Here is a 21,687-nt window from a genome sequence, read left to right on the forward strand (position 1 = left end):
CCCTTGGGGGACTCTGCCCGCCCTCCTCCCCCGCCCCCTGGGCAGCTAGAGAGGAGCGCACGACCGGAGATTAGTGCGGTGGGGGGAGCATCCCTGGATGCTGGCCGACTCCCCTGGCCCCAGCTCAGGCCCGTTTCCTCGGTGGTCCTGCTGGATATACCGCTCCTACCCTCGCCTCCCCATCATCATCACCATCAGGTGACGGGGTCTGGGGTCACCCGGCCCTGGAGCTGGATTATCAGGGAAGGGAACAGTGGAGAAGGACCTGAAAAAGATCTGGGATCCACCCCCAGGACCAGGTTCCCAAAGGGATTCAGGCTGTCCCCAGCTCCTGGATACGGCACTCCTGGTGATGAAATGTGTGGCTGAATAGGTTGATGAGAAGGGAGACCATCGAAGACTGGTCAAAGCGGGGGGTGGGCAGGGGGGCACATTGGAGTCAACCTTTGTTTTTCCCGAGCCCTTATATACAATACGGGCCAAAAATAGTGGACGCCACTTTCAGCCAATCCAGTCTGGGAGGGAGTGAAGGCAGGGATGCTGCACATCTCGGCCTGAGCTAGCGGAGGCCCTGGCCACAGAGCAGGTTCCCACGCCTGTTCTGTGAACCTTTCTGCTCATGAATGAGGGGAAAGACTGTCTGAGAATCTCATCAGGGAGCTAGCCCGGAGTGGGAGGTGCCCAGCCTCCGCCCAGACAAGTGTGGGGATATTCCCTGTGGCACACCGTCCAGGCTGGCAGCCCAGACCTGGGGAAGGCCTGAGCACACACAGAAATACACACAACACATAAAACACGGAGTGAACCACTGTTCTGGCCTTCCTCAGCCACCAGCTGATCTCCCCAGAGCTCAACTAAAACCAAACAGAGAGACTTTCCTGCCTCTACTATACCCTGTTATACCACGGGGAGCCTCCCTCTGTTTGCCCAGGTCCTCCCATCCTCTCCCCCTTCTCAGGAGCTTGCTGGATGGATCATCCCTTCTCTATCTTGAATGTTCAACCTCCTCCTCTCAAATGGCTCCACCCCTTGACCTATAAATATTGACAGGCCTTGGGACCTCCTTAGTGGTCCTGTGGCTAAAGACTCCGTGCTCCCAATGCAGGGGTCCCAGGTTCAATCCCTGTTCAGGGAACTAGATCCTGTGTGCTGCAACTAAGACCCAGTGTAGCCAAATAAATAAATAAATATTTTTAAAAATATTTTCAGACCTCTACTGTGGAAACCGGAGAAGGCAATGGCACCCCATTCCAGTACTGTTGCCTGGAAAATCCCATGGACAGAGGAGCCTGGTAGGCTGCAGTCCATGGGGTCGCTGAGAGTTGGACACGACTGAGCGACTTCACTTTCACTTTTCACTTTCATGCATTGGAGAAGGAAATGGCAACCCACTCCGGTGATCTTGCCTGGAGAATCCCAGGGACAGAGGAACCTGATGGGCTGCCGTCTATGGGGTCGCACAGAGTCGGACATGACTGAAGCGACTTAGCAGCAACTGTGGAAACAGTAAAGGGCTTCCCTTGTGGCTCAGCTGGTAAAGAATCTGTCTGCAATGCAGGAGACCAAGGTTCGATACTTGGGTTGGGAAGATCCCCTGGGGAAGGAAAGGCTACCCACTCCAGTCTTCTTGCCTAGAGAATTCCATGAACTGTATAGTCCATGGGGTCACAAAGAGTCGGACACAACTGAGCGACTTTCACTTTCACTATGGAAACAAAACCGCATTAGACCTCACCAGCTACTGCAGTATCTCTCTCCTTCTTGACCACAGCAAAATTCTCTGAAAGAGCAATCTGTCCTCACTTTTCTCCCAAACCTCAGAACCCTGCAGTGGGCCTTCTGTCCCCTTCACAAAACCAAACAAATTCTCCGTAACCTCCAAGTCTAAATTCAACAGCCTACTCTCCAGTCCTCATTTGACAAAGCCCCCAGCACCACCTGACACCCAGCAGCCTTTGGTCACTGCCTCCCGGAAACACTCTTGTCCCACACTATCCTCTCTGGCCAAGTCTGCCCATTTTCGCCCCAACCTCATCCCCCTCCCTCCCTATTAGTCTAGGGGTTCCCTAGAGTTCAGGCCTAGGCACTCTACTTTCCTATTCTCTTTCTTACTAGAACTTCTTCCTACACACAGATAAAGCACATTTGTCTCCCTACCCTTGCCCCTGACTCCTGAACTCCAGACTGGCTGCACAGTCTACATCTCTGCTGAGTGTCCACAGGTTCCTCAGTCAAAGCATGCCCAACGTGGAGTTCATGCTCATTCCCCTTCTCCTGCTCCATGCCTCTGGTACTCCCCGCCTCACTGGGGAACCCACCCCCACCCCCACCCCCAGTTACCTCACTGGAAGTCTGGGAATCACCCTCAGCACTTCCCTCTTCCCTAGCCCAGGCTGTGTCCTTCCATATCCCACGTCTGTTCAATTCTACCACCTAAATCTCTTTCTAATCCACTCATTTTTCTCCATCCTCTTTGCTTTTTTTAATATATGACCATGGGATGCCATCCTTTAATAACTTGGCACAGGCGTCTAAATATCAAAGAGATGTGTACTTAAAAAAAAAAAAAAAAGGCAAAATGTGAGAGTTGCGAATTAGGTTTTATCTGGGGCAAAATGAGTCCTGCAGCCCGGGTCTCCATCCTCTCGCCCTTGAATGACTGCAGCAGTTTCCCAGCTGACCGCCCCCTCCATTGCTTCCTCCCGTCTCTCTTCCATACAGTGACCTCCTCAGAATGCAGCTCTGAACCCATCACTTTCAGCTTAGTAAACTGCATTGTTCTCAGGAAAAAAGTCCTCAAAGTGACCCACAAGGCCACGAATGGTTTGGCCTCTGCTCACTTCTCCACCCGCACTGACTTTCCCCTCCAGGCCCTCTAACTGGCCATTTCCCCTCCCCATTCCACTCCCAGGCCTTTGCACATTCTTTTCTTTCTCTCTAGCAAAATGTCCCTCCTCCCCAATTAAATCCTTCAGATCCTCCCAGAAGGAATTTCCTCGCTTCCCTGACCAGGTCAAAACCTCCTGTAATAGCCTTTCATGCCCTACATGCTTTGTAACACTTGCAGCAGTTGCTATAGTTGAATGATTGTTTAGTTTAATGTCTGTTCCCCCTGCCTTGCCCACCACTACACACACATACACACACACACACACACACACACGCTGGCCTGGGGTCTCCAGGACTACATAAACAACGTGTGTTTTTGTCAATCATCACATCCTCAGCAGCTAACACAAAACTGGGAGTCAATAAATATTTCACGACTACATGAAGGGATGGGTGTCTCCTTAAAGCCTTGTTCCATAAAACTGTAGCCAAAAGGCTGACTGAGGCCCCAACAGAGCCTCAGTGTCCTGGGCCCCAGTCATTCCTAAGTGTCTCCTTCTACTCCTCCTCTGTCTCATAGAAGGCTACTTACTGTTGGACTTTGGACTCACCTGGGTAATCAGGATGATCTGACTGTCATGTCCGCATCCTTCATCACTTTGCCTTCCTAGGGATGGGGGCTGCTTCTGGCCTGTTTATCACTGTGTCTCCAGGTCCAGCACAGAGCCTAGAACCCAGAACCTAGACAGAGAGTGGGAAAGAAAAATACAGGAATGAATAAATGGACATGTCCCACTAATGTGGCCTCCACAGGCTTCACCAAGTACACACATTTTGGGTCACTTAATAAATCAAGAGTCACTTTGAGCAGCCATGTCACACCCCCTTCCTCCCAAATCTGCTGTGTAAATAAAGCCACACCTCCCTTCTGGTAATGGCTCTATCCTATTCATTCGTGCATTCACTCCACAAACATTTGATGGGCACCAGCTGAGGCCCTGGCTAGGGGTTCAGGGACCATGAAGATCAAAGGGGCTCTGTCTAGTGGGGAAAACTGGCAGGTGAACAGACGCCCACCTAGTCCCAGTCTTAGAAACCCTTCTTGGGCTCAAGATCAGGTGACTGCCAACTTTGACCCCAGCCTGGTTTCATTTGGGGCATCACCAAATGAAACCCTTCCCCCACGCTGTCTCTAAGTGGTAACCCTGGCCAATGGCTCTTCAAAGCAGGCTAGACATGTCTACCCACCACCCCCACCCCATAGAAGGACCTGGCATCTCTCCAGAAAGAGATGACAAAAATATCTGTGCTAGACAGACAGGTAACTGGATGAATGGGAAGGCAGGTGTGATGCAGCCTTTTGCTCTAAACCCAGGGGGTCCCCATCCCCCGAGCTAAGGACCCATACCGGTCCACATAGCAGAAGGGTGAGTAGTGAAGCTTCATCTGTATTTACAGCCACTCCCCATCGCTCACGTTACCGCCTGACCTCTGTGTCCTGTTAGATTCTCACAGAAGCATGAACCCTACCAAGAACTGTGCATGTGAGGGATCTAGGTTGTGCGCTCCTTGGAAGAATCTAATGCCTTATGATTCTGCATTGTGGTTAGTTGTATAATTATTTCATTATATATCATAATGTAATAATAAGAGAAATAAAGTGCACAATAAATATAATGTGCTTGAATCATCCCGAAAACATTCCCCTCCCTCATCCATGGAAAAGTTGTCTTCCACAAAAACTGGTCCCTGGTGCCAAAAATGCTGAGGACCCCTGCTCTAAAAGGCAGGGGTCTGAAGAGGCATCCTGAGCCTGCCCTGCTCCTGCCTTTCCCCACTCACCTGTGATCCCTGACCTGGGAAGCAGGAGGTCTCCCAGACTGGAAACTACCACAATAGCCGGAAACGTGGCCAGAGTTTATGAGCGCCTGGTCCCTCCATGGAATTCCCCAGAGCAGGGTTCCTGAGATCAGTGCCGCAGAGGCTATTGTGCATGTTGACACACATCTGTACCCTTCAACACAGTCAGCACGCACCTGGACTTTGGGTCCAACCCTCCTCTCCAGGTTCCTCCCTTTAGGGACCAAGAAAAGACTAGATATAGCTTGACTCAGGGCCGGGGAGAGAGGGCAAGAAGTGCAGCTTGAGTGGGGCCACCTAGTGGTGGCCTTGCGTGCATGCCAAGTGGCTTCAGTCGTGTCCGACTCTGTGACCCTATGGATTGTATAGCCCACCAGGCTCCTCTGTCGATGGGATTCTCCAGGCAAGAATACTGGAGTGGGTTGCCATGCCCTCCTTCAGGGGATCTTCCTGACCCAGGGATCAGGCCCATATCTCATATGTCTCCTGCATGGGCAGACAGGTTATTTACCTTTAGCACCACCTGGGAAGCCCAGTGGTGGCCCTACTGCTTCAGAATTAGGGCCTCGCAGGTAGTCTGGTCTTACAGCCTGGTGTAGGACCCTAGGGTAGGTGCAGAGAATCTGGCAGAATCCCCAGGAGCCTGCGGTGCCAGCCCTGGACAGGGCCAAGTGGGTCCCCCCAGAGCGTCCACTTGGTGCATGCAAAAATGAGACAGACCCAGTGGAATGGCTACAAGTCCCCTCCTAGCTGCCTCCTCCATGGACCCTTGCAACTCAAGACAGCAATGCAAGCACAAGCTGGGCTGTCATTACAGGGTGGAGAAAGGCATCCAGGGCCTTGCGAGCTATAATTACCCAGCAGGTCCAGGGCAGGCCCTCAGGGTGGAGACAACGGGCTTAGACTTGGTCTTCCCTCCTCACCACACTCGTCCCACTTCCATCTTGAGCAAGAAGCTTCTGGGCTGGTGCCGGTACCCAGAGGGCCAGGAGTTAGCTAGGTGCAGTGCTTAGAAATCCTGATATTAGAAATATGTTTTTTTAAATTATTGTTATTACAACACAGAGCCCCATCCTACTCCCACTGTCATCCTGTCTCTCCTCCCCCAGCCTTGGGCTGGGGGAGGGATTAGGGATGAGTGAGGATGAGGTGAGAGTGGGGATAGCTCTCGAACATCTGACTTAGCTACTGTTTAAAAGGCTGAACATTCAGTGGTTTTACTATTTTTTTTTTTTTCAGTCCTTGTCAAAATATCAGGAAGCCAGTAGAGCAGAGGGCACAAGAGAAACAAGAGGTGAGACTGCAGTGTCCTCGGGACAGAGCACCCTTGACTTCGTGGGCCCCCAAAATGGGTTTGGATATGATGCTGAGGGCAGGGGGCAGCCACCCCAGGGTGAAAGCTAGGGAGGAGCAGGATCCCATTTGGGATCTAGGGAGAGCATCTTGTCTGCCTGCTGTCGGGAGGAAGAGAAGGGGGAGCAGAGCCTGGGAGTGACTGGGGATGGGGGTGGTGTAGGGTCTACATGACAGCTGATGCTGATCTCAAGTAGGGAATGGCAATGCATAGAGAAAGAAGCTGGCAGATTTAAGAATTAATAAGGAGGTAGACCAGGAAGCCTATGTTCATTCATTTATTCAGCAAATATTTATTGAAAGTTCTGCTCCCCATTCTGTGCTCCTTCTTCAGGCTGAGGCCCTAATTCACACCCAGAACAAGGTCTTTTCATCCTTGGCTCCCCTGACCCTGCCACCCCAAAGTAGGTCTTGCTAAAAGAAAACAATGGCAGCCCTCAGAAAACACGAGAATGGGGAGAGGGTTGGTTACCCCTAGAGATCATAGCAGCACCCTTGAGAGTTTCAGACTGACATGGAATCCTTAATCACAGCGTCTGGTTTCCCCCATCATGAGGCTCCTTCCACAAACCACCCAGTTAATCATGGTCTTGGCACTAACTAACATCACCCTTCCTCACCCTGTGCTTCATTCCCCCCGCCACGCTCCTATTTTTAAGTGAATGCACTTCTGCTCTAGTGATGCATGTTTCTAAGGCACCTCATATTCTGTCCGGAATGAGGTGGATATCCATCCACGAGTGACCCTGGCCCAGTCAAGTTGTGCAAAGTCTGTACTGCACAAGCCTGGGGCTCCATTCCCGTCACAGACATTGTAGATTTGATTATTTATGACAATGTACCAGTAGATAGAAATAAAACGAATTGCAAATGGGGTATTCTTTGCTGATTTGTACAAAACAGTTGTATGATTTGGTATGTCTGCTTCCACACAATCACAGGATCCTGAGTCACCCTTGTGGATGAGGCCTTTAGGAGTCCAATCCCTCCTGTGGGCTCTCTCCAGCCCTCAGCCACCCGGCCTGTATCAGCTGTGGTTGTGGCTCTGACTCTCTCCCAGCGCCTTGAGGAGACGCAGTCATCTGATCTTGCTGGTGAGCCCCGTCCTCTGTCCAAGGAACGCTGCTCCAGACTCTGACCCTCCACAGGGAGGCCAAGGCATTCATTCCTCTGGAGCCCCTCACTACTCCACACCACATCAAACTTACTCCAGCACACTCACATCTCATACAAGCACATTTTGTACTTACCCAGTAAAAACACAGCTGAGTCGCAGTTAACTAGTTTCCATGACATAATGTTATAATTACTAGCATTTCATATTCACAATTTTACTTTTTGTAGTTTTCTACATTTTTCCCTGTGTCCATCATTCGCATGAACCTGTGAGAAGCTTGACTGACCTGGCCACAGCCTTTGGTGGGAGGATCCTTACCCACTGGACACACAGGCACATGCACACAGGCACATAGAGGTGTGCACGCGTGCACAAGCTTGTGGGACTTGGCCTCTCACACGAGAAGAAGAAGATTCTGTGCTCTGTACTTTGGCTGTGCCCTTAGCCTTGACTCTGTTTCACAACTTAATGTTAACATTGAACCAGAATCTGACTTTATCCCTAACCGTGAACCAGTCAGTTGATGCTTGGAATCAGAAAGATGTCCGCTTCTATCACCCGCAGGAGTCACACCTCCAAGGCGAGCAGGGATAGTTTGGACAGGGTATCTCCCTCGCTGAAGAGTGAAGGTAGAGACGTGGCTATCGTGCAGTGTCTGGCCATCAGACACGGTCATGTGTCAATAGTCTCGGGAGCAAGCTTTATTCTCTCATTCCAACAGTCACCAAACACATCTAGGCGAGGCTGACCCGTTACCTTCATCAAGACCTGGAATTTTTTTTCTTTACTTCATCCCAGAACAAGAGCAGTTATCTATGTCCCTGGGCTGACATGCAATGAGGCCTCAAATCTCTTTGGAAGAATTCTGCTGCTCTGGTCTTGCCCCAACAGCTCCAGCTGCAAAAATGAGGATGGCCAGCAGAGGGCGCGTGGAACCCACCATGGGCCACCCAGTTAAAGGAGCAGTCCCAGTTTTGCTCAAAAAGCCCCTCAGTTCTTGATCTTGGGCTCTATTCCTACAACCTGCCAAGGTTTAACGGGAGCCCTTGCCTAGAACTGCATAAACAGGAGCAACTATAAACATGGGCAGATAGAGATGTTTTCCAGGCCATATGGAATACCTCCAATGCTGGGACCTCTGGTAGTGGGAAAGGCAGAGAGAGTACCATGGGTGACCAAGGCCCTTCACAGCCAGTTAAGTTGACTTGCAGCCTGGGGGGAGCCTCAGGCCATAGGATCCAGTAGGCCTAAAGAAAACCCAAGGGCCAGTAGCTCAGTGAAGTTAGGTAAGGAGATCAGGAGGCCGCTGATAGGACTCTGAGCGTGCATAGAATATCATGGCTCCTATTGAGGTGATTCCTTGAAGAGAGGGGCCACAGGAGAAGGGATGGGCCGTCCTCTTTTGGGTTCCCCTGATGCTCCAAGTGCTTCTCTGATAGGGCAGCTAAGGGATGGAGCACTCACTCCGTTCCAGGGAGTGGAACCTAACACTTCACAGACAGCATCTGAGGAGGACACTTCTGCTTGCTCCTTCAGACCCTTGTCTGTCTCTCCCCTCCTGCTTTGTGCTCCTGACTGCCAACCTACATGATGACACAGCAGATGCTCCTGCCCTATGACTTTTGGTTGGATTCAATCTATGGGAGCACCAAGCCAGGAGGAAGACATGGACTTTGGGAAAGCTGCCTGCAGCCTACACTTGAGGGTCCAGCTCAGTGACCTACCTAGTTTTGGGACTGCCCTGGCTATACTGAGGGGCAGCCAGGCCTATCTGCTTTCTTTCACAATAGGATCACTCAGCCTAAGGCTAATTCAGAAGCCTTCTACACCCTCACTTACTTTCAGTAGGTCAATAAATAATTGCTGACACATTCTCGGTGCCAAGTCCTCGGTGCCCAGGGACAGACACAGAGCTGAGGTGAGTCTGACAACAGCCTTTGACAGAGCTAATGGGGTTCTTTTTTGGCGGGGGAGGGGGCAATGACACAGACAAGAAAACTGATGATGAGCCACAGGGGCTGAGGGAACCTGCAGAAGGGTATCTCACCTCCTAGTGGTCAGTTAAGGGAGTGGGGTTTGGGCCTCTGAAAAGTCAGCCAGGGGGAGTAATGGAGGTCTGGGAGACAGAAGGTCCAAAGGCTGGGGTGGGGGAATTCCCTGGCGGTTTGGGTAGACTCTGGCAGTTGGTGATGGACAGGGAGGCCTGGCGTGCTGCACTTCACGGAGTCGCAAAGAGTCAGACACGACTGAGCGACTGAACTGAACTGAACTGAACCAGTGGTTAGGACTCCATACTCTCACTGCTGAGAGGCCAGGTTCAGCCCTGGTTGGGGAACTAAGATCCCACAAGCCATGCTGTGTGGCCAAAAATAAAAAAACAAAAAGGCTGGGGGAGGGGGATGACTAATTCACATGGAAGCCTGTGCTGGCCAGGCAGGGCCTCCTTCTGCCCACTGGAAAGCTGCTTGAACTTTAGAGACTCCTGCCAGCAGGCGTGGAATGGCATGTGCAGCCAGGGCCACTTTAAACTTTTATTTAAAAACGTATTAAGATATAATCAGGTGGTACTACGTAAGAGATGTGGGTTTGATCCCTAGATTGGGAAGATCCCCTGGAGTAGGAAATGGCAACCCACTCCAGGATTCTTGCCTGAATCAGACACAACCGAGTGCACACACACACACACAAACACACACAATCAACAAAAAGAAAACTGCTTAACATATAGCCCAATGTGTTTCAAATACATGTAAATTCATATTACCATCACTTAGATCAAGATATAGACTATTTCCATAATGTCCCTTGTAACCTGATGATAGTCAATAAACCTTCCCAAAGTTGACTACTATTCTTTCTTCTTTGATTATTTTTTTCAGATTTTGAATTTTATAAAAGTTAACTTATACACTATATACTTTTATGTCTGCTTCTTAAATTCAACATTATGGTTGTGGTAGTGCCCCATCTTGCTGTTTTTGGTGGTCTATCATTCTATTTCATTGCTGTAGGTATTCCATTATTTGAATATATCATAATTTATCCATTCTATTGTTGGCAAACATTTGGACTGTTTTCAGTTTTTAGTTATTTTAAATAAAACTGCTTTGTATATATTTGCACACGTACATTCTTATTTCCTAGTGGAAATAAACATTCACTTATGTAGAATATAAACCCAGAAGTGGAATCGCTAGGTCATAGGATATACACATATTTAGCTATAGTTGTTCCAACTATAGTTACTTCCAACCATTTTTCTAGATGGTTGTACAAAATTACTCTCCCAGCAGCAGTGTATGAAAGTTCCAGTTGTTCCACACACCAGTGTGGGAAATCTTCAGGGGAAAAGCCAGGGTAAATGTGAAACTCACTACACATTATTCCCTTTTCTCAAGGATCATAATCCTTCAATTCTTACCTGCATTAGTTGTTCTCCAATGTCCTCAAAGAGTTGTCCTTTATATTTCATCCAAGTTTCTTAATTGTTTTTGGCAGGAGTATTATTCTGATACTACCTGCCACCATGGCCAGAACTGGAAGTTTTATTCGGTTCAATTCTGACACCGGATTAGAAAATACTGGAAAGGGATAGGCCCCACTGGCCCAGCTGTTTTCAGCTCCAGCTTAGAGTCTCAGACACCTGTGGCATCACATCCACATTCTGAATTAAGGTTCCCTATTTTCCTTTCTTCTTTTAAAATTTTATTAGATTCCAACCATGGGTGAGTAACTGGTAATAAACTAACTTCTCCACTGTAAACAAATACAAAGCTAGATAAAACATTTACAGTAACTGATTACAGGCATTGGACATCAAACAACCTTCATTCTTGAGAGAAAGGAAACACAAGAGGTGAATTCCACTTTCACTAAAGTTCTTTTCCTAGGGCATTTTCCAAAATAAGGCAGAAGGAAGTGGAGCCCAAACAGAGCAAAGTAGATGAGTAAAGGAAATAGAGATCAGAGATAGAGGTTACTGAGGTGGCTGAACTTGTGGGGCAGGATATTAAAGAGTAAGGAGGGAGCTGCATGGAGAAGGAGCTCTAGAAATCTGCCCAGATACACTCTTTGTCTAAGTTGCACAGTTGCAGAGAAAGACTCTTTGAAGCCTGATGGATAAAAAAAAAACTCTGAGTCTGTGAACTAAACGGAGCTTCCAGAGTTCACACAGGGCTGAGACCTGATCTGGCCAGGGTGGAAAGACCTTGCTGAAAACCCTGAACATTTAATTAAAATCTTAGAAAGTCCATACCTTAGGAATAGGGCCACTCTAGCCATATAGACATTCAGAAAACGAAGATCATGGCATCTGGTCCCATCACTTCATGGGAAATAGATGGGGAAACAGTGGAAACAGTGTCAGACTTTATTTTTGGGGACTCCAAAATCACTGCAGATGGTGACTGCAGCCATGAAATTAAAAGACCAACCTAGATAGCATATTGAAAAGCAGAGACATTACTTTGCCAACAAAGGTCCGTCTAGTCAAGGCTATGGTTTTTCCTGTGGTCATGTATGGATGTGAGAGTTGGACTGTGAAGAAAGCTGAGCGCCGAAGAATTGATGCTTTTGAACTGTGGTGTTGGAGGAGACTCTTGAGAGTCCCTTAGACTGCAAAGAGATCCAACCAGTCTATCCTGAAGGAAAACAGTCCTGAATACTCATTGGAAGGACTGATGCTGAAGCTGAAACTCCAATACTTTGGCCACCTGATGCAAAGAACTGATTCATTTAAAAAGACCCTGACGCTGGGAAAGATTGAAGGTGGGAGGAGAAGGGGACAACAGAGGATGAGCTGGTTGTATGGCATCACTGACTCAATGGATATGAGTTTGAGTAAGCTCCAGGACTTGGTGATGGATAGAGAAGCCTGGCGTGCTGCAGTCCATGAGGTCACAAAGAGTTGGACACGACTGAGCAACTGAACTGAACTGAGCCACACAGAATACATTACTTTACTTATTGAGGCCCTAACAAAGCCTCAATAAGATCAAATTAAGCCTCTGGTAGATTTACTGCCCAATGAAACAAACTCAACACTCCATAAAGAAGAGCATAATCCAGACTCACCAATGTACTATCCACAGTTCCCAACATACAATCAAATATTACCAGACATATGAAGACACAGGAAAATATGATATATAGCCAGGAGAATAGAAACAGATTCAGAGATAACACAGATACTGGAAATAGCAGATAAGGACTTTAAAACACCTATTATAAATATGTTCAAGAATTTTTCAGTGATAAGATGGACATAATAAATGAACAGATATGCCATCTCAGCAGAGAAATGGAAACTGTAAAAAAGAACTAAATGGAAATTCTAGAACTGAAAAACATAATCTATAAAATGAAAGTTTTACCAGGTAGTCGTTAAGACTGGGTTCTGCAAAAGAAGAGTTCAATAAACTTGAAATCAAGTCAATAGAAACCATTTAAATGCAAACACAGAAAGAAAATAGACTGAAAAAAAGTGAACAGAGCTTCAGGGAAATGACCTGGAAACAATATCAGGCAGACTAGTATGCATAAAATTAGAGTCCCAGAAGGAAAGGAAAGAGATTATGGTGAAACTTTAAATAAAATAGTGACTAAAATTCTAAATTTTATTTTAAAAATTATTAACTCATCATCCCCAAAAGCTTAGGATTATAAAACCTCAACCAGGATAAATACAAAGGAAACCACATCCAGGCACATCATAATCAAATCTCTTAAAACCAAAGGAAACATCTTAAAAACAATGAAAGGCACAAACACGTTACATTAAGAGGAACAATGATAAGAATGAACACTTATCAATCATCAGAAGTCATGTAAGCCAGAAAACATGAAAACATAAAAAATATACAGCATATTAAATATGCTATTAAAAATCAACCAAGAATTCTATATCCAGAAAAACTATCTCTATAAAATAAATGAGAAATAAAAATATTTTGAATTTTTAAAAAAGCTGAGAGAATTTATCACCAGTGAACCTGCATTACCAGAAATGTTCAAGGAAGTTCTTAACGCTGAGGAGAAATGATACCTGATGGAAACTTGGCTCTAAACAAAAGAACAAAGGTCTGTAATAAGTAGATATAAAATATATTTTCTTGTTTCCTAAACAATTTAAGAGACAACTGAGTATTTAAAGCAAAAATAACAACTCTTCATTATGGAGTTCATCATGTTTGTAGCAGTAAATGTACAACTCAATCGAAAGGAAGGGAGGGCCAAGTGGAAGTATATTATTGTAAGGTTTTCACATAAAAAGGAAAGTTTATCCTTTTCTTCTTTTCTTTATTTTTCATTTTATTACCTTCCTCTTTCTAGTTATAAATACAATACAAATTTATTTACATAAAATTAAAACCCCGACAAAACACATAACCTAGAAAATGTAAATGTTTCAAAGCACTATCACCAGCGGTAAGTATCAGTAGTTGTGACTTAATCGTTTTAAAAGGTATTAAAAATCTGAACACATATACGAATATACCTTATTCTGCTCCATCTGACTAGATCCCTCTACTAGTCATGGGAGTTTTTCAATTGATTCTCCCGGATTTTATGAAGACACAACTATGATAACATCTGCCAGCAATGACCCTCTGACTCTCCATTACTTACTTCTTTTACTAATCCATTATTTCTTTTTTTTCCACCTTATAGTCCTAGTAAGGACCTCCAAGCAGCACTTCACGGCAGTAGTGAAGGGACATTGTTTGGATAATATCCGTCGTTTGGACGGTAATGGGAGCTGTAGAGTTGGAGTCCAATATTGGCTCTTGGTTTCCAGTATATGTCATTTAGGGCTTCCCCAGGGGCTCAGTGGTAAAGAATCGCCAGCAATGTGTTAGAAGCAGGTTTACTCTCTGGGTTGGGAAGATGCCCTGAAGGGGGAAGTGGTAACACACACCAGTATTCTTGCCTGGAAAATCCGATGGACAGAGGAATCTGGTGGGCTACAGTCCATGGAGTGGCAGAGTCAGACACGACTGAGCACACACGCACACATATGGTATTTAACCAATAACCAATTTAAAAAGTTAATGTTTCCTCCTCTTCACGATTTTCCAACTTTTTACTGTGAATAGCTGGTGAGTTTTATCAAATGTCTTTTGGGCTGATCACAATGTTCCTTTTTTCTCTTTAATCTATTAATCAATGGATTTTATAATGTTAAATCAAGCTTACAATCCTAGAAAATCACCAAATCGATATCTATTTTAACATACTATGGAAATCACTTTGCTGTATTCACAAATTAGATGGATCTGCGATTTTCTTTGCAGGGGGCTGCCTTGGTGTTAGCATAATAAATAGATCTTAACAATAATTGTGGGAACTCTGGCTCAGGAACACCACAGTTCTCAGAGGGAGAATGCTTGTGTTCCTTGGCTGGGCCAACAATGCTGCATGCTTGAACGCCCAATGTCACAGCTCTTTGTGGTCAGCTTGTTTAATCCTAGACACAGCTACCTCTCAGGGCCTGCTGGTTCCAGAGTTGTGGGCAGAGTCCATTCCAACATTCAGCGCATGTCCAGTTCCAGATCTGCCATTTTCCCTTCCTCTTCCCTGAAATGAGACAGTTCTTGCTTAACTCTCAGCACGTAGAAAGCTCATTATACATTCTCTTTGAGCAATCCTGGCTTCCCGAGTGGGAGAGGCACCCCTCTACACCCCCTCAACCCTGCCTCTCCTGTTCCTTAGGCAATCCTACCTTCCTGCAAATAAGATGATCTCACAGGCAGCAAACAATCTGATCGGGTGTTCTCTCAGCAGGGGCCACATCACATGTACACTCTTTGTAGGGGGTGGGAACAAGAGATGTGGGGTGTGAAGAACTCAGACCCCGACACTGAGGACTCTGCCCACGTCCCACTGCTGAGCCTGGGTCTGCACAGCTATGGGCCTAGCCTTGGGAGGAAAAGTAAGTGGGAAAGGATTTTTGAAGATTCCTGGGAGCCAAAAATATAGCCACCCAGGACATGAGGCTGACTCATGAATGGGCTCCTCCTGCAGCCCATTCACCCCATGGGCCTGGAGTAGCCTGAAGCCAGCTTCACCCTTCCAGGCCTGTATATGGCTTTTTCTGCTCTAATCCCCATGGCCCCCTGCACCTGGGTTCCCACACCCTGGGGCCAGCTGGCAGCCGCTGCACTCTAGGGGCACAGCTCTGCTCCACTCTCGTAGCAACACAGACGGCCAGGCTCACACCAGGTGGTCACAGCTGGGGTGTCCCAAAGCCAGGCCCGGAGGTGAAGTCAGCCTGAACAGTCCATGCCAGCCTGTGACTCAGTCGCTAAAGGCACCACAGGCACCAGTTGGCAGTGCTGGGCACCACCAGGCAGGGCATTTCATCAAGACAAATCAGAGACCAAAGTTGCTGGTGCTGTAGAGGGGTGGGTGGCCCTTAGAGACAGAGGATGCAGCTGGGACGACAGGCTGGAAACAGGGCCATGCTTGCTGGAATCTTGGGGAAGTCTTTGAGGCCTCCACCAATCTCATCGTGGTCTCCAAGACTCTTGGGTAGTAGGAGATAGAGACTAAATCTATACCAGTAAGAAAGGTATGAGGGGTAGGGGCTGCTAAGGTTCATCTTGAGGAGAAGGACTAGGAAGTCTGGAATTTAAATCTTTGAAGTTATCTCCAAATTAGGCTATACATTTTACATGTGTGTTACAAGCATTTAGTCATTCAATACTCAGGCCTAAAATAGTGCCTGACTCATAGGAGGCTCTCAAAAATATTTGTTGAATAAATGACCAAAGCATAAATATTATAAACCATGATTCTTGAAACACAATTTTCAGGGACTTCCCTGGTGGTTCAGTGGTCAGCCCGCCAATTCAGAGGACACAGGTTCAATCCCTGGTCCGGGAACTAAGACCCCACATGCCAAGGAGCAACTAAGCCTGTGCGCCACAACTACTGAGTCCATGCACCTAGAGCCTGTGCTTCACAACATGCGAAACCACCGCAATGAGAAGCCTGTGCGCCACAAGAAAGAGTAGCCCCCGCTTGCCTCAATTACAGAAAGCGAGCGCACAGCAATGAAGAGCCCATGCACCACAGTGAGACCCAGTGCCACCATTAGGTAAACAAATAAATAAAAAAATCCTTACAACAAACATTGTTCTCACATTTTTTCCATATTTATTTCACTGAAAGCCTAGAAATATGGAAGTGGCCTGGCCTTCTCTCTGAGTGGCCCCAGTGTCAGCTCTAATGGTCAGAAGAGGAGGAAAGTCTTCAGTCAGGAGAACAGAGTGTCCTGGCCAGGTCGCTGCCAAACGTGAGTGTCTGTGGATGTGTGGCCTGGGGCAGAGCACAGAGCTAAGCTGTGCCAGGACTCCAGGCCCAGGGAGCGAGTCCCAAGCTGACAGAGGAGCAGTGGCATGTGTCTCAGGAGCCTCAGTAATTAGGTTCCTGGGCCGCCTCCCACGCTTGTTCCTCTTTGTCATCCTTGCACTTTCAGTAGTCTGACCTGCCCCTGACAGCCATGTCTCTCCCCCAGAGCTGCAGAGGGATGGATCCTGAGCCCCTGCTTATGCTAGAGTATGGTGATGGTCACGCCAAGGCCGAGAGCGTCTAGGGAACAGAACGGACCATCCAGTTGTTTCCTGATCCCTCTTCTGTTCTGCCTGGAGAAGCTGATTTGTAAAAGAAGGCAGCTTCTCTGCTCAGGGACCCAGTGTGGCTGGCTGATAGAAGCCTTCAACTTTCACGGGAAGCTGGTGAGAACCCCAGCATTGGGCCTCTATTTGGGGGCTACAGGTAGCAGCACTGAGGCATTTGGTGCTAGGAGAGGCTGGGTGATTCTAGGGCAAGCCGACTGTACCCTCTGGGCTGAGCAAGAAGCAGGAGAGAGGGTAAGCTTGTGGGTGTCTTTGAGGCAGGGGCTAAGACCACAGGGCCTTTGTAAGCTGCTTTCTTGAAGAAAGCACTCAGTTACATGGGCCTCACTCCCACCTCCATCAACCTGTTCTGTCACTTCCCTACTTGGGCTGGGCTGCCCCTGGCTCTCCCACCTGTCTGCTGCCTCCCTCCATTCCTCCCAACACTCTCCACTCCCAGGCCTCAGGGCCAGAGCCTCCTTGGGCCCAGCTGGGTAAACCTGCCCCTACCCTGCTGCCGGCAGTCCCTTTGTTGGGTCCCAGAGCAGATGGGTTTTCTCTGTAAAAACAGAGACAAAGCAGGTCCGACAGGGGTGCTATTGGGGACTGCAGGCATGATCAGGACATGTCTAGACTCTGATGCAAGGGACATGGCATAAGTCACCAATGCAGGGTCTAAACCCCTGACTGAGTGCATAGAAAATATGTGAGCTTGGGGTGGACGCTCACCCTTCCCAAGGCTGAGTTTCCTGATGAGAATTGGTTCAGCTTTCGTGTCTGCCCTGGAATCTGGCTCAAGGCCAGTAACTAGGCTCCAATTGTCAGAATTGGCTTTGTCCCTGTTTGGATCTTCAGAGGCTGGTTTTCTGTAGAGCCTCTAGCCTCTCAGCCCCCAGGGGGGTTGCGCCAGGGTGGGGAGTCCCCACATCTCCAAGCCTACTTAATCAGGTCTAGGCTAAACACACAGCATGCATTCAAAAAGTTTGTTGAGGGATCAAATGGCACAAAACTAAAGCTGGGAAACTCCCTCTGTCACAGGCACGCCCTCCCCTGAGTTCTGCTGCACCAAACACAGCTCACAGGCCAGCTTTGTTCCCTCCTTGACTAGCCCTGTCATCCCAGGATATGTGGGGCATTGCCTTTAGTTCACTTCAAAAGCTACATCACTTCAGACCTTCTTTCCAGATGTTACCTGGTGCCCATGCCCCTGGCTGTCTCCTCCCCTTTGCTGCTGCTGCTGCTGCTGCTAAGTCACTTCAGTCGTGTCCGACTCTGTGTGACCCCATAGACAGCAGCCCACCAGGCTCCCCTGTCCCTGGGATTCTCCAGGCAAGAACACTGGAATGGGTTGCCATTTCCTTCTCCAATGATGCATGAAAGTGAAAAGTCAAATTGAAGTCTCTCAGTCGTGTCCAACTCTTAGCGACCCCATGGACTGCAGCCTACCAGGTTCCTCCATCCATGGGATTCTCCAGGCAAGAGTACGGGAGTGGCCCCTCAAATATTGCTAAGGCCTGCCTTGCTCCCTATCACTATAGGGCCAAGCTCTGGCCCTGCAGAAGGTCCCCACAGCCCCTCCCCATCCAGCCCTGCCCCAGACTGCTGTTCTTTCCACCCCGCACACTCACAGGTTCCTAGCCTTGATCAACAGACTGCTTAGTAAACAGACCCAAAGAAGGCCAGAGGCCATGGGTCCTGGAGTCAGGCCACATAGGCTACACTGAAACGGGAGTTTCTTGGGTTCTTCTTTGTGTACCCTCTGGGTCCTGGAGTGGCCAGAACTGTGGAGTGGGCATCCCGTGAAGACGAAGTGCCCCTATCAAGACTCAGATCTCCTTGGAATCCAGGCTATTGACTGACAGGAGAGGGCTGGGCCTTGAAGGAAGGCTGTATTGGCCTGAATAGAGCAGACTGTATCTAGAGATTTGTGGCCCCAGGGCCAGGACAGGGCAGGTTAGGGTCTTGGTTCTCTGGTCAGCCCCTGGCACTTCACAGGAAGGTATCCTCAAGGGCTGCTTCATCAGTTTCACTACACACCCCACTCGGGGCTGCTTCCAACTCTGGGCGGTCCCCTGGGTTGGCCTCAACTTCAGCCGGAGATTGTTCCTGTTTCGGCCCTTCCCTCAACCCCCACCCTAGGCTGAGTCCCAAGGGCATCTCCCAAGGGCATCTGTTCCTGCTAGAGCCTGCCAGTCCATTGAGGAAAAAGAATTGTAGTTTCTCCTGACCTTGGACAGATCTGGCCTCATACAGCAGGCCTGGGCATAGTGCCCTGAGCTACTTGAGGCTCCCCTGAAGGACAGGGTCCCTGAGCATGCCTCCAAGACGACAGGAACAGAAAAGCACAAGTCTCTGCTTCCTGGATCCCCTCATGCCCTGCCTCTCTCTGGGCCATGGCTGAGGGATGAGCTGTAATCATAATTCCTGTAACAACAATAATATTGTTACTAAGGAATGTTTTTGAACACCCTCTCTGTGGCAGGCTCTCTGTGGCTGCTGGGGAAACATAAATAAATAAGATAAACACAGTCTTTGTCCCTATAGATCTCTCTACCACAGCCTTGGGCAGGCATGGGCCCTGGCATATGGAAAAGCACTCAATATGTTTTTGTTGAATGAATAAAGAATGCATGAAGTGAGCAGTCTGGTTGTATTGAGCAGCAGAGATGCCTGGTGGGGTGTGCAATGAATAAGTGAAGGCCACCAGGGCAGAGGTGAGGCATGACCCAGCTGCCACCATCCCCACCTTGGAGAGGGCTCCCAGACCCTGTAAACTGCCCTGTGACCTGGTGCTTCAGCATGATAGGGATTCAGCAGTACAGCAATCCCCCAGGGAATAAGAGCAACAAGCCTGAAAAGGAAATTCTGAGAGTTTCCTGGAGGGCGCATTGGGGATGGACTGAAGCAGCTTGCCTAACTCACTGTCCAGAAGCAGGGCATCTCAGCAGTGAGCCTACAGTGTGACTCCTAAGAAGGTCTGCCTCCAATCTCCAGGAACACAGCCTTGCCCAGGCCTGTGTCCTGTGGGAAGGTGCTGTCCAAAGCGGGCCTCTGACGTCCCCTCAAGTCAGGGGTGCCATCAAGGACCCACTGTGGAGGATGACTGCTATGGACCCTGGAACTACCCCAAAAACTGCTCAATGAAATGGAAAAGTTTATACCTCTGATTTTGGAAGAGCCACTCCCCACCACACCCCTGTCTTTGACCCTAGGGGAGAAGCCTTCAGAGATGGATTACCCAGCCCAGAGCCTGAAGGGCTAGGAAAGACATACTCAAGTGGACCACCCCTGGACAGGGGTGATATACTTACCCCAAAGGAAGTAAAGAGGAAGGCGGTAAAGGAATTTCAGGATGGGGGTGGTGGTCAGGAGTCCTGGGGGTGTGTAAGCTGGGAGAAGTCTAAGGAAGAGTTTCAGGAATCCACTATGGGATCCCTTGGGCAGGAACTTCCTCAGCCTCCTGAGGTCCCACCTCCCCACAGCAAAGATCTGCACCATTTACATTCACCGTGGCTCTTGGAGTGCTGATGAGGCGTCTGATCACCCAGTCATGCTGTGCACTTAGTTCTCAGACGGTCAGTGACAGTGTCAGCTGCTCCCAATCTCCACATCATTCAGTGGGGTCCAAGTCCTAGGGATCCTCAGGCCTAAGGGCCCCTGAGAGACCATCCAGCCACTGACTCTTTACTAGCCCTTCTGCTTGGTTGGTCCCTGTTGGACATAAGTCTGTACGGAGTTGAGCAGAAACCTCCTTGCTCACAGAATTGAAAGTCCGATGGCTGGCACTCTCTGGTTATGTCCCCCCAACCCATACATTCCCATATATATCCTCCAACACACACACACATACACACACACCACTGCCACACACACCACTCATGTTTCTCTGCCACCTGAACAGACAGCAAACAGCACCTCTTCTCCCAGAGAGGCATCCACGTTCCACCTTGAAGAGCACACCCACTTCCTTGGACTACCCTAAGTACGTGCCTCTCATGTGTCCTCTTTCTTGAGGTGTTATAGATCCGACAGATCCGTCTTACCCCATAACCTGTTAGCCTCCCAAGGGCAGCGTTCTTAACAGAAGTTGGACAAGAGGGCACACAGAGTTATCAAGAATGGCTAAATGAGGGGCCTCCTCAGGGTCTGGAACAGCACACAGTGCTTCCCTGATGTAGCCAGGCCGAAGTGGCCATGGTAGCCTAAGAGTGGTCAGTGGGGCCCTTACCAGGCCATAGCTCCTGCAAACGTGGCACCCTGAAGGACAACGGCACCCTTCATGGCACCCTGAAGGACAATGGTTGAGAGAGAAGACCAGGAAGGTCCCAAGTGAAGGGCTGCCCCAGATTCCACTCCGCTCAGGTACTTCACACCCCTGCAATGTGGCACAGCCACACCCCGAGCCACACTAGTTGCTCCTTTCCTAGGTAGGTAGCTTTCCAAAACTCCTTACAAGGGAGGATGGAAAAGGGCCATGAATGCAGGAAGAAAGCCCGGGAGGATAGGGCAGCCGGAGAAGGCCTGAGTGTCCTGGGGAAGCAGTGACACTTGTAAGGATAAGACAGGGCACCCAAGAGAGCCTTCCTGACCTCCCCAGACGAGGTCGGGTACTTTTTTGTCCCCCCTCCCATACTCGGCACTGCCCGCTGTCAACCTGAGTCTGTGACACTGGCCCAGGTGTGCTCAGGGGCAGGGCTCCCTCCTCGCAGAGGTGGGGCCCAGAACTGCCTGCCAGGACCCTGAGGAGGTTCGAAGCAGGGCGAGGCCCCATCCCCCATCTGGGCAGCCCCTGCCCCGCATCTTTCCCCGGGCTGGGGCGCCGCCCCTCAGAAGCAACTTCAAAGGACCCGGCTTGAGCTTCCGCAGCCGCAGAGCTGAGGCTCGGGCAGGATCTCGGACGTTGGAGCCTTC

General features: G+C 48.9%; 1 protein-coding gene across 3 annotated transcripts in view; it reads right to left on the reverse strand.

Annotated features, from left to right (window-relative positions):
* LOC105005558 (prolyl 4-hydroxylase subunit alpha-2) overlaps positions 1-21,687 on the reverse strand; it is a 71,176-nt gene that overhangs the window by 33,268 nt on the left and 16,221 nt on the right. For 2 of the 3 annotated variants that reach the window (XM_010863594.1, XM_010863587.1), the window contains exon 2: positions 3,441-3,570. The gene's annotated coding sequence lies outside the window, so the exon portion shown is untranslated. Of the gene's footprint in view, positions 1-3,440; positions 3,571-14,638; positions 14,822-21,687 lie in introns of those variants that run through there. The other variant, XM_010863588.1, reaches the window with a different exon arrangement.

The sequence above is a fragment of the Bison bison genome, unplaced genomic scaffold, assembly GCF_000754665.1.
Source record: "Bison bison bison isolate TAMUID 2011002044 unplaced genomic scaffold, Bison_UMD1.0 scf7180017864492, whole genome shotgun sequence".
NCBI lineage: Eukaryota > Metazoa > Chordata > Mammalia > Artiodactyla > Bovidae > Bison > Bison bison.